The sequence below is a fragment of the Zophobas morio genome, unplaced genomic scaffold (genome assembly GCF_036711695.1).
Source record: "Zophobas morio isolate AGI-343-1 ecotype UQ-CSIRO unplaced genomic scaffold, CSIRO_AGI_Zmor_V1 ptg000012l, whole genome shotgun sequence".
Classification (NCBI taxonomy): Eukaryota; Metazoa; Arthropoda; class Insecta; order Coleoptera; family Tenebrionidae; genus Zophobas; species Zophobas morio.
In genome coordinates, this window is record NW_026972117.1 from 22306660 (window position 1) to 22323906 (window position 17247).

Consider the following 17247-nt stretch of genomic DNA (forward strand, 5'->3'; position numbering starts at 1 on the left):
AGTAGTAGTAGGTAGTTAAAGATTTAGTGAAAGCCGCCCCTGAACGAAACGACAGCAACCGGTCGAGCTGCAGTGGACACAAAAATGCAGTTAAGATAATGCAGTATAACATAGAGAGATTAATTAAGAATCAGGATTAAAACGCAAACTACACGGAAGAGTCTAGAACTCAAAAAGACAAAAACACCAAAGAGAACAAGGAATTGAGGAGAGATGGAGGGAACGAAAGAAATAATACCCGAGACGACCAAAGACGTCGTAGGAGTAATGAAAAGAAGCGAAAAAGTGTAAGCTAACGGTTTGATGACGAATCCCAAAAAGTAATAGATAAAAGAGCGAGAATAAAAACAATTCAGTAGGAACGAAACAAGAATATGTAAAAAAAACAAACATGCCGAAAGAAACCAAGACCCGATCTGACGCAACTCGATCCAACCCGACACGATCCAACCTGACCTGACCTGACCTGACCTGACCTGACCTGACCTGACCTGACCTGACCTGACCTAATCTGACCGATGGAAAATGCAGTTAAGGCAATGCACTATAACACCGAGAGATTAATTAAGGATCTGGATTTAAACGAAAACTACACGAAAGAGTAGAGAACTCAAAAAGCAAAAAGAAGAGGGAGAACAAGGAATTGAGGAGAGATGGAGAGAACTAAAGACATAATACACGAGACGACCAAAGACGTCGTAGGAGTAATGAAAAGAAGCGAAAAAGTGTAAGGCAATGGTTTGATGACGAATCCCAAAAAGTAATAGAGGAAACATCAAGAGCGAGAATAAAAACAATTCAATAGCAACGAAACAAGAATATCTATAAAAAAACAAACATACCCAAAGAAAAAGACGCTATATGAAAACCTGACCTGACGTGACCTGACCTGACCTAATGGGGCCGACGAAAAATCCAGTTAAGATAATAAAGTATAACACAGAGAGATTAATTAAGCATCAGGATTTAAACGTAAACTACACAAAAGAGTAGAGATCTCAAAAAGACAAAAAGAAGAGGGAGAACAAGGAATTGAGTAGAGATAGAGGGAACTTATGAAATAATACCCGAGACGACCAAAGACGTCGTAGAAGTAATGAAAAGAAACGAAAAAGTGTAAGCTAACGGTTTGATGACGAATCCCAAAAAGTAATAGATAAAAGAGCGAGAATAAAAACAATTCAGTAGGAACGAAACAAGAATATATAAAAAAACAAAAATGCCGAAAGAAAAAGACGCTTTATGAAAACTTGACCTGACCTGACCTGACCTGACGTAACCTGATGTGAACTGACGTGACCTGACGTGACCTGACCCGGTCCGACCCAACTCGATCCAATCCGACACGATCCAACCTGACCTGACCTGACCTGACCTAATCTGACCGATGGAAAATGCAGTTAAGACAATGCACTATAACACCGAGAGATTAATTAAGGATCAGAATTTAAACGAAAATTACACAAAAGAACAGAGATCTCAAAAAGACAAAAAGAAGAGGGAGAACAAGGAACTGAGGAGAGATGGAGAAAACTAAAGAAATAATGCCCGAGACGGCCAAAGACGTCGTAGGAGTAATGAAAAGAAGCGAAAAAGTGTAAGGCAATGGTTTGATGACGAATCCCAAAAAGTAATAGAGGGAACATCAAGAGCGAGAATAAAAACAATTCAATAGCAACGAAACAAGAATATTAAAAAAAAAAAAACAATCATACCCAAAGAAAAAGACGCTATATGAAAACCTGACCTAACGTGACCTGACCTGACCTAATCTGGCCGATGAAAAATGCAGTTAGGATAATACAGTATAACACAGAGAGATTAATTAAGAATCAGGATTTAAACGCAAAGTACACGGAAGAGTAGAGAACTCAAAAAGACAAAAACAAGAAAGATAACAAGGAATGGAGGAGAGATGGAGGGAACTAAAGAAATAATACCCAAGACGGCCAAAGACGTCGTAGGAGTAATAAGAAGAAAAGTATAAACGAATCCCAAAAAGTAGTAGAGGAAACATCAAGAACGAGAATAAAAACAATTCAGTGGCAACGAAACAAAAATATATAAAAAGACAAACATGCCAGAAGAAAAAGACACTTAATGAAAATGAAAAAATCAAAATTATTGAAGATTAAGGTCAAATAGATAATACAAGACAATTCTCCAGTGAAGTTGTATTCCAGAAAAGGGGACTTAACCTAGAATCAGAATATGCCGAGATGAAGATTTAGTTGGAGACAGTGAAAAGTATTAGAAAGATAGAAGGAATAGTTCGAAGAGCTACACAAAAGTGCGAAGCTAAGGAAAAGAAAAATCGAGATGAAAATCATCTTCTATTATTATTATTATTATTATTATTATTGATTGGTTAATCAACAGGCGTTTAGCCCATTCATAGATCAACATAATAGTACAAACAGAATGGAAAAATACAAGAAAAAGTACAATTTGAACAGTTGTCCGACTAATCGGCAGCTATAATTACTGCTACCCCTTAAAGGGATTGGAAAACTGAAGATGAATGTTATCTGAGTAAATCAAAAGCGTCTTGCTGTTTGTGATACTCTGAACACATTGCGTAAATGGACGAGTATTTAAGAACGTCAATACGTGGAGTTGGTAAATAAAAAAGATGTTGAGACCAAGCAGAAGGTAAGCAATTCTTCAGAAGATGATCTTCATCTCGATTTTTCTTTACCTTTGTAATTTTTCAACTACAGTTTGAATGTTAATAAAGGTAAAATGAGTAATGTCTCCCACGAAAATATTATAGAAAAAATAATTAGTACCATCATTCCAAAAAACACAAGATCAACAAAAGGCAGTATTGGAGGCAATTTGGGGCGTTCTGTAAAGAAAAAAATTACGAACTTGCTCGATCTATGTTCGTCACTCAATTATCGTCATCCTGAGAGATTGGGTGTTCAATATGAAAAAAACTTAACGGGAAAGACTATAAACCATATGCACGGAAAGGAAGCAAGAAATGCCAAAAGGAAAGGGTTACACCGGCAACCAGAAAAAAGAAAATAGAGTGCAAATGCCATCAGTAAAGACCACGTTATAAAAATTGTAAAATTATGGAATTTGGATGAGCTAGAAAGTTTGCAGAAACGATTTTTTCATATCGTATCCTTTGAGCTAGCATGGAGAGGTGGCGAAGGTATGTATTGTATGAGGTATTATTTTAAACACGTGAAGACAAGACAAGATGAGGAAACTCTTTGTCCCGTTAAATTATTTAATAAACTCATGTACAAAGGAAACAAAAATATAACAACGGATCCTCTACTCCTAACCTTAAATCCATTTTGAAAAAACGAAAACTGTAAAGACTGGTTTAGTGCCACTTGGTGTAAATATAATTTCAAAATGGACCCAAAATTCGGCAAGACTCATGGGACTTGATATTAAAGCGAACAAAATTACGAATCATTCCAATCGGGCACGTGCGGTAACTCAATTCTTTGTATGTGTGACAAGGAAACTGTAAAAATTACAGGACATTTAAACCCTTCTTCAATTGGCCCTTATCTCCAACTTGATTCTACACATCACGAAAATTTAATATCAGATTTAAAATACGAGGGATCTTCTAGTTCATCACTAACTCAAAATAATATTTTAATAATTCCTTCTTGTTCCTGTTCAAGTCCTAAATAGTAGTTGCGAAATTATCTCATTGAATTACACCCGAGCTATTCATTTCTAGCCGGATAATTTTTTATTTTACAAACTCGATCAATTTGCTTTTTGCCAGTTTGATTCGAAAAAGTACCAAAATCTCTCTACCTCTGCAGGGTCTCGATATTTTAACCGCAGCTCTTCTCGTCAAATTGCCAGGCAAATAGTTTCCGTTGAAAATAAAAATTTCAATGGCTAGATGAATAGCTCTCGTATAATTACAGTCGATAATAAAGTCGTTTGTCATGTACGTAACAGAAACAGAGCAGCATGGAGGACCTCCTCAACGTACTGAAAGGAACATACGGAGGGCCTTACGCCCAGTTCTCTCCACCACTGCGCTGTGGCTGTCAAGAAGCGAAAAATAAACAAGAGACAAATACAGACGGAGATAGGATGTCCCAGCCATGAAGTCGTCGGTCTGGATTTTCTCGGCGCTCTTCCATGTTGCTCGATAAAAAAAATCGTAATAAATTATAGAAGGAAAAGTAGAAAGAAAAAGAAGCAAAGCTCGACCAAGGAAAACCTGGATGCACGGTGTTGCAAGAACTAGAGGCTGTCTACTGGAAAAAAATAGCAGAAAAGAGGAAAGACTAGAAAAAAAATCAAGACAATAAAAGAAGTCTAAACCCATAGCCTCCTTAAATTGGCTCAAGGGGTTAAGATTGTGGCTTGCCACCAGATTAAGTAAAACTCAATGGAAGGTCAAACCCTTTACGGGCTATGAAACCATTTATAAAATTTGCCGAAAATTGGAGAAGAAATTAAATTATACAATAGTAACAATAGTTATGTTGAATATGCATATGGAAAAACAAGTGTCCACTTTTGAATCTCTCATCACACGATTAAAAGAATGAGGATATGAAATTACTTAATAATTTAGAGGAAACTTTCAAGCGATACTTGTTTGGAAAAACGATTGGCGATAATGGAAAATTCAGGGCTAAAAAAAGCGATTGATGTATGTTTGTATGAAGAAAATAAAATAGTATCTTATATACCAAGATACTAAAGTGCACGATGTAATCCCGAAAATGGAGATGAACCACTTAAGGGATTACATCGCACTTAGTTTTGTGGTGTACATACCATTTTTTACCCTCTCGGGACTCTAGATACTAAATTTTAAATTGGAAGAAAATATTCGACCTATCATCAATCGCCATAAATAAGACGCGCCATTTTGAATTTTCCGATGTATTTATATTACCACTTTAAGTTAAAAAGTGTTTGGTTGTTATGGAAACACTTTTTATCCCTAGTGTCAAAAAGAACCACTTTAGTCCCGATTTATCAATTTTAGCAAAAACATTATTTAAGTACTTAGATGAAACCTGGTTCGGAGAGGCAAAAGAATCATACTTCTCTCTGCCAAAAATATTAAAAATGCTGCAGCCGACTACCATGAGAATACGAATGCCAAGCTTTTTGAAACCATTCCACGCAAGTCTATGAAAAGCCAACAACGACAACACACAAAGATAATAATATAATGAAATACATGAAAGAAAACAATATCGATATTCCGGAAAAAAAGTAATAAAAAATGATCTATTGAATATTACCAAGAATTAAATATTTACCCGAAATATGTTATAGATGAACTTGCCAATGACTGATCTAAAGTATTAAGACTGGTGTCCTATTCCTGTGTGTTTAATCCTATGGAGTTTATATAGTGTGATCTTAAAATAAAAATAAGAAAAAATAATAAAACACCAATATTAAGGGATGGAATCATTGATGTGTTCAGGCAAGAATGACTAATACGATGAGAACTGAATATTTTGTGAGACGTCTCTGGATTTAAGAATCGGTAAGAGGATTGCAGGTAAATTGAGGTTTGGAAAAACGTCCTAACAAGGCTACTAATAACGAATAATCCACTCATTGTTGGAATTGAAGTACAATATAAATTAGAATTTGTGGACTATGAATACTCTACAAAAATAGTGTACAATTAGGTACATATTTTAAAATCACAAAGAAAATTTTCGGATTCCCGCTACGTCAGAGACCAGATTTTAAAAGTACCGCAGTATAATGCTCATAAATATATCTATGTAAAACTATTTACGACACTTTTATTTATTTTTTTTGTAAATTTAAATTCGTAGTTACAGAGTTAAAAATAAATATAAAACTGATTACAAGATCTTTAGTTTTGAATTTAAGTTAGGGCAGGTTTACTTAGTTATTTCTATTTCTTATGGATTTATAATAAAGTTGGTTTACTGGAATTAACTGAGAACCGAAAAATATGTTAACGTCAAATCATAGATTTCAAAATATACACTGAAGTTTATCTTCAACAGTTATTTATGTCACCAGTACTCAAAAATGAAATTTTGGAAAAGATCCTAAAGAAATGCAAAAAGCGAGAGAAATAAAAATGAAGCCTAACATAGAAAGTTATTTTCAAAAAAATATTTAAAAAATACTAAAACTGCTAAAAAATTCACCCACGTGAGAATATGGATGGATTATTTATGGATTATTGATAATAATATCAGATATCTACATAATAATAGGTACAGCAACATTTGAAGGATGAAAATAATTTGTTTGCTACATTAACCAAATATTTCAGTAAATAACGTGAAACAAATACTCAATTATTGACGTCGAAAAATATATTAGTTTTTTTTTCTTGAATACTGTGTCCTCTGGAAGTTACCTAGACATATCTAACTACCTATTAATCATAAACAAAAACAGTTTTGTTTAGCACACGTACAATTAATGTATGTTATTGACCTGCAAAAACAGCAGACAATAGTATCTAAACATAGTATCCGAGTAAGACTAATATTTACAATGGAGTTGCTTTATTGTTTGTGTTTGGCTTGTCCGTTTTAATACAACTGCACTCTAAAATTTTATGGAAATCCGCAAACCCGCAGCAGTTATCATAGCCCGAATTTCCCACCATATTTAACATCTTTCGAGCGACCTCACGTTCGGATCTCTTCAAGTTTTGTATGAAAATGATTTCAGGTTTAATTAACATCATGCAGAACTTGAGACCCATGTAAATGAAACAATCTTGTCAATGCTGTTTCGCAACTAACTTTATTAAACTTAACCTCGTCGCCGTCGTTCCACATCAACTGTGCAGTTCAAGTTAAATTCGCAATAATCAGAACCTGTAACTTAATAAATGACGCAACAAGTCAAATTTGTCGAAATAAAACAACAAAAGTGTTGGATGTTATTAGAGCTGTATGCTTTTTACTCACAAAACAAACAAGGAGCTTTTATATGTGTGTACGTTAAACAGTTAACCTCTCTACGATGCTGCTTTGCAGGCTATTGTGTGATGTATGAAATGCTCTGAGCGGTTGTAAATAAGTTTGGTTGTTTTTGAGTTCGTGTTAATGCACGCTTCAACAACAACATTAAAGACTTCCCTCAATCTGAAATAGAACTCAGAACCACGCCGACTAATTGGATCACATAACAGTTTGAGTCTCGTTGTGTTATGTTATGATGCTGGTAGAGGTATGATACATGGTGCCGTTAATGTACTGTAGACTGTAGAGATATACAAAATGGATAAATAAACTGATTTATCTCGTGCTTAAGTCTATAGAGGAATATTAACAAAAGCTCGCGTTGGAGTCAAACAGAATGATCTGCACGTGTAGCGACCTTTACTCGAGAAAATATATCTTGTATTTCAGTTATATTGTGTGTGTATAATAAATAAAATGGAAATTATCTAAAAAAAATGCGGAGCGTAGTTTAATGGCATACAATTTTGTAAACCGTCTAAGTTTTAAGGACGCATTGAAGAAAAAATAATACACATATAACTAAAGAGTGCAGAGATACACAGTGTGTTACAAAAACAAATGTGTACAAAAGTATCAATTAATTTTAAAAAATTTCAAAGCGTCTTTATTAATTTTTTGACTGAGTAATTATAAGAAATAGAAAAAAAGTTAGAAACTAAAGTTGTACGCGTAGCACACAACATAGTTTTTGTTTATAGAACACCCTGTATACCTATATATTTTTACACATTCTCATTAGTTTCTTCCTGGGCATAATACGGCTAAGCATAGTTAGTTCCTTTTGAAAATTTGAACACGACGTTGTCACATTATTCTTTTAGCAATGCAAGAGTTCAAAAAATCGCAGTTATTTTATGTTCAAGATCTGTGTTGCAAAATATGATATAGAGAGATAAACAAAGATAAACGCTTTATTGAGGTATTCATTAAATACAATTTTAATATACAACATGTTTATGAAAAAATACTACACCGTGACAATTTTCAAATATTGTTTTGAGTTTTTTTCAAATTAGAACGCTCTCTTTTTTATTATTTCATCTCATTGTATTTTTGGTTCTCTGACGATGTATCTCTTAGAAAAGGAAAAAATTATCAACTATCAGATCTAGAAAATACGTGACAGAAAAGAAAAAAAAGCTAAAAACAGAAAAAGCTGCAGTAATAAAATACAGGATGTTCTATTTGAAAATCGTAATTATTTATAATCTTATTGCATTTGAAACCTGTAAAAATTTAAATCATTTAACCATTTAAACACCCTGTTCAATAAGATTATATTTGATTTCCACCACAACAAAATGTGTAACTTTATTTACCTCTCCACAAAATATTGTAACACAAATTTTAAAAATAACCCAATTACTTTTTCTTGTAAACCCTTCCAATCCTAAAAATCTCAAGAAAATTGAAATAATGTGGCAACTTCGTATTGAAATTTCAAAAATAAACTGTGACATGCAGAATATGTAAAAATATATAAGGTTGTTCATTTGAAAAAAACTAAATGGTGTCTTACGTCTTAAAAATGGAACATTCTGTATAGTTGAAAATAATTTGAAAGCTCCTCAAAGAACCGTACACCTCTAGCTTTTAACTTTGTATTTCTAGCGAGTTACTAAGGGCGCGGTCCTCGATATTCTATTCATTATCGGAGGTATAAACAAAAATTAAAGACTAAAGTTTTTACTAGAGTACTCTATACATTTTTCCATTATGTCATTCTCATTATTCTATTCTTATATTATAACTAGAGTTTATTTTTGAAATTCCTTGGCGATGTTGCCACGTTATCCCAATTTTTTGGAATATTTTTAGCAAAAAAAAGCAAAGGTATTTTTAAAATCTGTATTCCCAATATTTTATGGTGAGATAAACAGATGTACGCGCTTCATTGAGACATCCATTAAATGCAGTTTTCATGTACAGATTTTGCCTTTTTTTCTTAGTGTGTGTAGACTTATTTCGACAACAAGAAACTTAAAACATGTCTAAAATGGTAGATTTTTGTAATAGTCACTTTTCTTCTGCAACCCCTTTAAAAAAAGTTGCCTAAAAATCCTCAAAAAATTCTGGGACATAGACCTCGATGAGCTAATTCGAAAAACATTGTTAATTAAAAAGTGTTGAACTAAGATTTCCGCTCAAAAATGATTTTTTATTTTTTTATAGATTCTGAAAAAATATATATATCCGAAGAAATAAAGTGGAAAATAGCTTCTGAAAGTCGAAATCTACAAGAAAATCTCTATCGGTGATTTTTGAAGAGTGCTCGAAAAACAGTCAAAAATTCGTACTGAAAAATTAAGATTTTGAAAAGTTGGCTAAGGATTCTCAAAAAGTTCTGGGACGTGTATTTCAACGAGCTGATTCGAAAAACATAAAGTATTAATGGTTCCGAACTAAGATTCTCGAAAAATTCGGTTCGAAAATAATTTTTTTTAAAAGACCTGGAAAATTGTCGTTTCAAATTTTATCGATCCTGAAAAAAAATCTTAGAATTTTCGGAGAAATGAAGTCGAAAATAATTTTCGTAAGTCGAAATCTACAAGTAAATCTCTGCGTGATTTTCGAAAAGAGCTTGAAAAACAGTCAAAAAATATATACTGTAGTTATAAGTCTAAGGAGAGGTTTATTAGAACCTTTAAAAACATATGATATATTCTGTTTGAAAGAGCTAAGTTGTGTGTTACGTTTCAAAAAAATATCACTCTGTGTGTTGATAAAAATTTGAGCGCATGGCCTTCAAAGAACTGTATAACTTTCGTCTTTAACTTTTTTTCTATTTCTAATAATAATGATATATGGAGGAACGCGGCCTTGGTGACTCACCCTGTATATATCATTGCAATTTTGAACAACATATAATCGGAAAAAACTCCTCTAGTGGGCAATGATCTTGTCATTACAGATATTTCACTCTTTATTTAAAGTAACTGTCAAAGTGAGCAAGAAGCGCGTTGGTGTTGCCAATATCAATACTTTAAAAATAAATTCCACAGCCAACTAGAGAAGGTTTTTTAAGAAAATTACATAAGTTCCAATCCAACCTTGCAGGGAGTATCGATGTGTTTACAGAACTTTTTCTTTAATATACAGAATATCTCGATTGAGTTTACTGGGGAAAACATTTTTATTTGTGATTTTCTAAACAAATAAGAGGAATAAAAATTGTTGCTTCACTTCATGTACACAGTTCTGCTGTTAAAACTACAGAAGTATAAATAACCATAACATAAATAAAATAAAAAACAAAAATTAAGTTTTTTTTATTTAAGTATTTTTAATCTGATAAAACTTATTTATTTAGTAGCTTTTTAAAATACATAGATTACGATATTATAATTTTTGACTATGTTTGTCAAAAAATTTCAACAGTGTTTTTAAAATTAACTCCACTTGTTGAATTTACCTAACAATGTATCAAATCACAATAAAAATGGATATTATGCTGTGGATTTAAACTTTAATGAGAATTGCCAGCGTTTTCATGGATCAAAATTATATGAATATTAAAAATTTTGCAAAAAGTTAAATGGACAAAACTTTTCCCGATTGTGTGGTCAGTGGGATGTAATTTTTGTCTCTTTTTTTTTTCAATCAAGTTTCATCGAGTTTAGCTCTTCTGTCCTTTTTCCAAACGCCGATCATGTCGCTTTATTAAATAAAATTGTATGTTCTAAAAATACTTCAAACCAGAAATGTTTTAATAACTTAATATGAGCTTCATTTTTTGTCCGGAGATGATTGTATATATTCTATATTTACATAATCTTGTTTATACAATTTTTAAGTGTGAAAACGCAAGAGCATTTTTTTGTTTTAGTCTTTATTATGCCCACTGCTACACGATACAAAATTAAATCACCTCGGGGACGTCCCGTCATAAAGAGATATTCTTTTTTGAGATAAATAACCAAAAAATACATAAACCTGTTTACGAAACAATAAACACTCTCTCCTAAATCCACGTTATCTTTCATCAAAGTTTTTATAAAGGAGGATCAAATTTATTTCGAAACAAACTGGAAAACTACACACTGTCTACCCCAGTTTGTTAAAATTTATTCTCTAGTAATGTTATTGCAGCTCAATAAAGATTGCGCCAGTTTATATAAAAACGGAGTCCCTGTTGGAAATGTAGGACATCGTAGATGTTATCTTTAACCGGAGTGTGCAAAGGTTCATGTTTTGCCTCTTTCTGTCCATGTTTTTATACCGCAGATTACCACCGCTTAAAACAGCCACAAACAACCTGTCATGGTTTCACCCACAAAAACAACTTTCCACAATCTGAATGTGTTCATTCCCTACTAAAATAAAAGAAAAAATTGTATTCATTATTTGTTTAAGTGATGGTACTGAAAACAGGTAAAAATAATAGATCACACATATGCGCAACATAAATGGTGGAGGCGCCGGGATAAGTAAAAAATTTAATGCAATTGCTTGCTATCCTAAATAGCTCTAGTTTCGAGTGGTCCAGAGTCTTAATTAAGACTTATTTTCATAATTATGCAAATATAAACGAAACTACAGCAACACGTTTATGTTGATGATAAATTGTCTTTTAAATTGTAATTTCAGCTTCCATTTATTTTATTGAACATAGCAGTGCTAAATTGGGCGCTTCATCACTTCTAATTAGATTTCTTCTTTGTGTCACCATGATTCATTACCTATTCCTTGTGTCGAGGTTGGAGTTCTGTGGCCATAAATACACAGAAGTCATTATTAAATGCTCTTCGTCTTTGCCAACCTTACATTTGACGTTCACCGCACTCAGTCCCCAGAGATGACCTGCGATATGAAGACGGTTTCTACATTTGTGGGAATGTAAATAAACGTCCTGGGAGATTTAGTTAGTCGTAACTGAAAAAACCGTGTTACTTATGGTCTTGATACCAGAAGTCGTAGACTTTGAAATTCGAGATCCTCGAATTATGTAATGTTTTCGAGTATTATGAGAAGCTTATTTTTTATTTTTGGTCATTGATTGGACAATAAAATTTATGAAACTGATAAATGTAAAACCGATAGTAATTTTTGCTTATCTTTTTTCTTCTCTCAAAAATACATATTCAGTGTTATTTTATGTATTTTTTTGTAGAGATAACAGCTGTAGAGTTATTTTAAATTACTCACTATTTCAGTTAGTTGATTATTATTCATATTCTGTGGCAACAGTTTAAAAGTCTTAGAAGGATATATTGGTAATAAACTTATTCACAAAAATAGTAAAACACAAATATTACCAAACATATATACTAAACAATGACACTTACTCTAGAACCATTTTTTCAATTTCTGGGGACCTTAAAAAATACCATAGAAATTGTTAGTAAATTATTTATCGCTTAATGGTGACGGGGGTTCCTTGCACTCATACACCGTTTACTCTCATTTCTACTCATTCACGGATATTATTTTCTTAAATAAAAATCGAAATGTTATAAAAACAGATTTGTCCAAGTGAATGTTTTGTACAAGTTATCTATATATAATGAAAATTAATTTTTATTTCTTGCTCAGTTCAGCGTAACAACAGCCTTCCATGCAAATATCGAAAGAGCTTATTTCCGCTAGAAAAGTTCATACGAGTCATGCCTGAGGCGACACACATACCGAAAAAGCGGGTTCAAATCTCATTTGGGCGCTTCTCCGAATTCTCAGCCACAAATTTCGGTTTTAAAAGTCGTAGGTCATTCTAAAGTGAGCGTAAATTCAAATATTAAGATTCGTGAACATCAGTGATTCGTGAGTGCTTGTAACACTTGAGTATAAGGGATTCAATGAAAAAATATAATTCACACTCACTCACGACTTTGTGAAGTCTTAATCATACACTCTTTTAAACATGATTTAAACCAAGTTTTTTTTTACTTGATACTTTAAAATATTTTAGAATATTTGCATTTTAAATTTTAAATAAAACATTTGCATTATTTGGAAATAAAAATAAGTGACAAATAATTCGTATTTTTTTATTTATCTCCAAAATCCTGAAGCCGACATAAATTTTGTAAAATTTCTGTAGATTGTAGGTAACATAATTATCTATAACTTATATTAATAAGTAATGCGTGTTAATATAATATATCTTTCCTCTTTTATAGAGCACTTGCTATTAAACAACTAAACCTATATTTACTTCCTTATATATAATTGATTTTTATTGATTGCCAAAGTAAGCAATGGTTTCTAAATCGTGTGCTTTAGAAAAGTGCACTACAAATAAAAACCGTTTGATGAAAACTTTTTCCACTCAAGTAATAAAATTTTCAATAAGATAGATTTAAAATTTTTAGTAAGACGAATTTAAAATTTATAAATGTAAAATCTTAGGGAAAAATTTCCAAAATACTGGGTGATTTTCTTGATTTGTGATCTAGTTAGCCAAGAATTTGTTGACAGAACAAATTCGGTCTAAAAGTAGGACAGGTCACAATGTTGAACTTGAAAAGTTATAAAACTTTAATGAATTCAATCCGTAATTCAATTTGTTTTTAAAAATGTGCATCATTTGATGAATTCTCAATTTCACGAAGTAACTTGAATATAAGTTAGAAAGCTAGGTTATGTTATGTCAATAAGGATTAAACCCTCGTTGGGTTTTAAATGATTTAATTATGATAACATATTTAATTGCTGGAAGTGTTGGCCGACTTTCTGATTTCCTCTTAATGGTACCAGTCTCACGAAATAAGCATGGATTTCTTATGATCTGCGGAAAATATTTTTCTTGAGATGAAAATTTTGCTTGTGTGCCAAAACACACCTGGATAGTTTTGATTCACTCTCACATATAGATGTAAAAAATTGATCTAGAGAGTTTAGACAGTACTTCCCTCGCTGTCGGAAACATGACGACTGTATGCCTATTATATTTTTTGCGGGGCATTCTAAAAAAAATTTGCGATGACGTCATCAACATTTTGGCAACGACACTATATCAGTTTGGATAGATGTAGTCTAATACTAAAAATGAAAGTACTGTATTCCCAAATTTTCGGGAAAATGAATTAAGTCGTCTTGAATATTGATTTATAATCAATAAACCTAGTCAGCACAACACAACATCTGTAATGTTAAAGTAAATGTATATAAGCGTGCTCCGCCCATGTTTCAAACCAGTTTTTACTTTACAAAATTTTGTGTCTATCAAATTGGGTTGGTGCAATGTAATACTAATAATAACAGTGTTGTCTCTGCAAATTCTCGGGAAAATGGAGTGAAATATTCCTGATTTTATTAATAAAAAATTTGAGCCATTCGTTAATTTTTTTGAGCCACTTATTAAGCAAATCTAAAAAATATGAATAGAATGATAAATCGCAAGTACAGACTCATCATATTTTGTACATTTTAGATAGGACTTATTCAGCAAAATTTTGGGGTGACGTCATCAATTTTTTAGGGGGGACGAGCAAATACATTTTGCTTAAAAAATTACCATGCTTATGATAGTTTTGAAACATCTCCAAGATTTCAAAGCTTTCGGTTTTGTAATTCCTGATTAAAACAATTAAATTCACCCATTCATTAATTTTTTGAGTCACCCTGTATATGCAATTCCAAAAAATATTAATGGAATGATAAATCACAACTACAGACTCATCATATTTTGTACATTTTAGATATTATTTATTCGGCAAACTTTTGAATTGACGTTATCAATTTTTTAGAGGGGGCAAGTAAATATATTTTGATTAAAAATTTATCATGCTTATCATAACTGTAAATCATCTGCAAGATTTCAGAGCATTCGGTTTTGCAGATTCCAAATTAAATGTTGTTTGATAATTTTGATTGTTCTTCCAAAAATCTGGACTTTTCGGGTAAAACTATATGTGTAGGAGTATGTTATTTTATACAATTTAAAACCCATTTATAATGTACAATTTTGAAGTGACGTCATCGCATTAGTGGTGGGGATGATTAAACAAATTTTGGTTAGCGTTTTACCATCTATATGATATTCATAATATAAATACACAGAGATTATCTGTCTAATAAAAATCCAGGACGGCTGACAGATGGACAGACGGATGAAGAGACAGACGGACAGACAGACAGAAGTAGAGAGTCGGCCGACGGACTCGATTACAATACTTCCTTCGCTTACGCTCGGGAACTAAAAAGACGGATTTTTGTCGAAAATTGGAAAAACAATAACTGTATTTCCGAAAATGAAAACAAAGCACAATTTACGTTGTTAGGTCGCTTATGATTATAGGTAACTCAGCACAACTCAAATTGTATATTCTAAGAGATGAGCCACGCAATTTGGTAAAAACTAGGTCATGATTGAAAAAAAATCACATAGTATATTAATCTTACGAAAGCACTGTTGAAAAGCTAAAATTCTTCTCACGAAACCACATCTTCTGCATTTAGAACTCTAAAATTTTTAAAGTGAAAAGCAGTCTCAAAATATTAAACGAATTTTAAACCTAAACCTCAGGGTTAAGTTTGTACTCACAGTGCAACAAGATTAAATTGAACATAAAGAAAGAAAACCTAGAATTTAAAATTTTCTAGAACATGAACAATCAAACGAGAGAATTACATTTTTACAGCAAAATTTAAAATTCTAGAAAGAATTTTTAGAATTCAATATACATACAAATATACAGGGTCATTATAAAATATTGTAGTCGAAGAAGGCCATGATTTTGGTGACATTTTGTGCCGCCTTTTTCAGTTTTGTGGAAAGGATTACACTAATATTGGAATTTTTATTTTTAACGCCACATTAGTTGACATTAGCGGCTGCACTGTTTCAACGCTTCATCAAATTCTGTCAGATGTCAATAATTTTTTCGTTTGTACTGATACGTTTTCCCTCACTTTGTGCGTTAATTGACTTGTCTTGTTTTCATTTTTGCTGTCTTCCCCTTTGTTAGAACTTTAATAAGTGTCTCAAAAAACAGTTTTTATCAAAACTACAGATCATTGTGGAATAATCTCAGGTAATGAACACAGAGGAATAACTATGGTCAGTGTTACAAATGATTTTTTTAGTTCTTTGGCGCAATCATCATGCCTATTACCGTAATGGGGTGTTAAATGAGGATGGGGATGGAGTGTACTCTGTGGAGGCGTCTAAAAACGAGTATCTAGTGAAATGTTCTGTTGTCATTGATGAAGAATCTTTGAAGACGCTATATGGCGAATTATGGCCAGATTTAACGACACTGGTAGCATTTCTAAGTGAAAACCGACGGGGAGACCTCAAGTTAGTGAAGACGTTGTTGAAGATTTAAGGATGAGAATGGAACAAAGTCCGAATAAAGCTTTGTCAAAAATCTTTACTGTCCGGAGTACCATACAGCCCATGTCAGACAATCGTAAAAGAGAAGTTACATATGCATCCATACAAGATTTTGTTGGTTCAGGAGCTGCAACAAGCTGATTTTCCTTGCCGCGTTGGGTATTGTAGTTGGTTTCAAGCTGATATGGACGATAACGGGATTCTCGATTTGTCGTTCTTTTCTGATGAAGCCTGGTTTCATCTGTTAGGCTATTATGTCAACTGACAGAACTTCAGAATTTGGTGTATAGAAAATACTCACGCTTTTGAAGAAACACCATCACACGCAATGAAGGTTGGTGTGTGGTTAGCTGTTTCCAGACGACAATTCATAGGCCTGATACTTTTTCAAGTAAATGAATGTGATCAATAAACAAAATTAGATGTAGAAAGTGTATGTAGGTACTGCAATAAAGTTTTTTATTTTCAGTAACTTTCATTTTTCTTTCGGTGTTAGTTGCATTCTCTTAATTTAAAACTTACTTCAACTTACTGTTTAGTAATAATTGTAATTTTACTATTAGGAAAGTTAAAAATCTTTATTAAACATTCTGTTGTTTCAAGAGATCTCATAATCATCTACAGAACTCTTAACACTATGCTCCTGAAATTTTATTGGTTTTTTCATCTTTTTTGTTATAGAAATTTTGAAAAATCTTGATATTAGGATGGCCATGTGGACGTGTTTTGGGTAGAACCTCTTTGACATTCCTGTTATGCAGATCTGGCATGTTTCAGATATCTAGAAACTGCAAAGCTGAAGGTAATGTTTGGACATAGCAGTTTTCACCTATTGTAGGGATGAAGATCAAGGCTTTCAGTTGTGTTTTTTCAAGAGAAAAGCACCGGTCACAAACCATGTCTGCACCAATATTTTGACGATTCCTTACAATTTACAAACAGAACTTTCGCGGGATCACAACTTTGGCAAAATTATTTGCTGCGAAAACT

The 17247-nt window shown here is 32.6% G+C and overlaps 1 protein-coding gene and 1 long non-coding RNA gene across 2 annotated transcripts in view; one reads left to right on the forward strand and one right to left on the reverse strand.

Moving 5' to 3' along the window:
- LOC135128012 (otoferlin-like) overlaps positions 1-17247 on the forward strand; it is a 238177-nt gene that overhangs the window by 140825 nt on the left and 80105 nt on the right. The gene's annotated exons all lie outside the window — the stretch shown is intronic.
- On the reverse strand, positions 16280-16617 carry LOC135128430 (uncharacterized). The gene is made up of 2 exons (XR_010280400.1): positions 16559-16617; positions 16280-16506 (listed from the first exon to the last, which is right to left on the reverse strand). It is a non-coding gene; the product is annotated as an uncharacterized LOC135128430 (long non-coding RNA).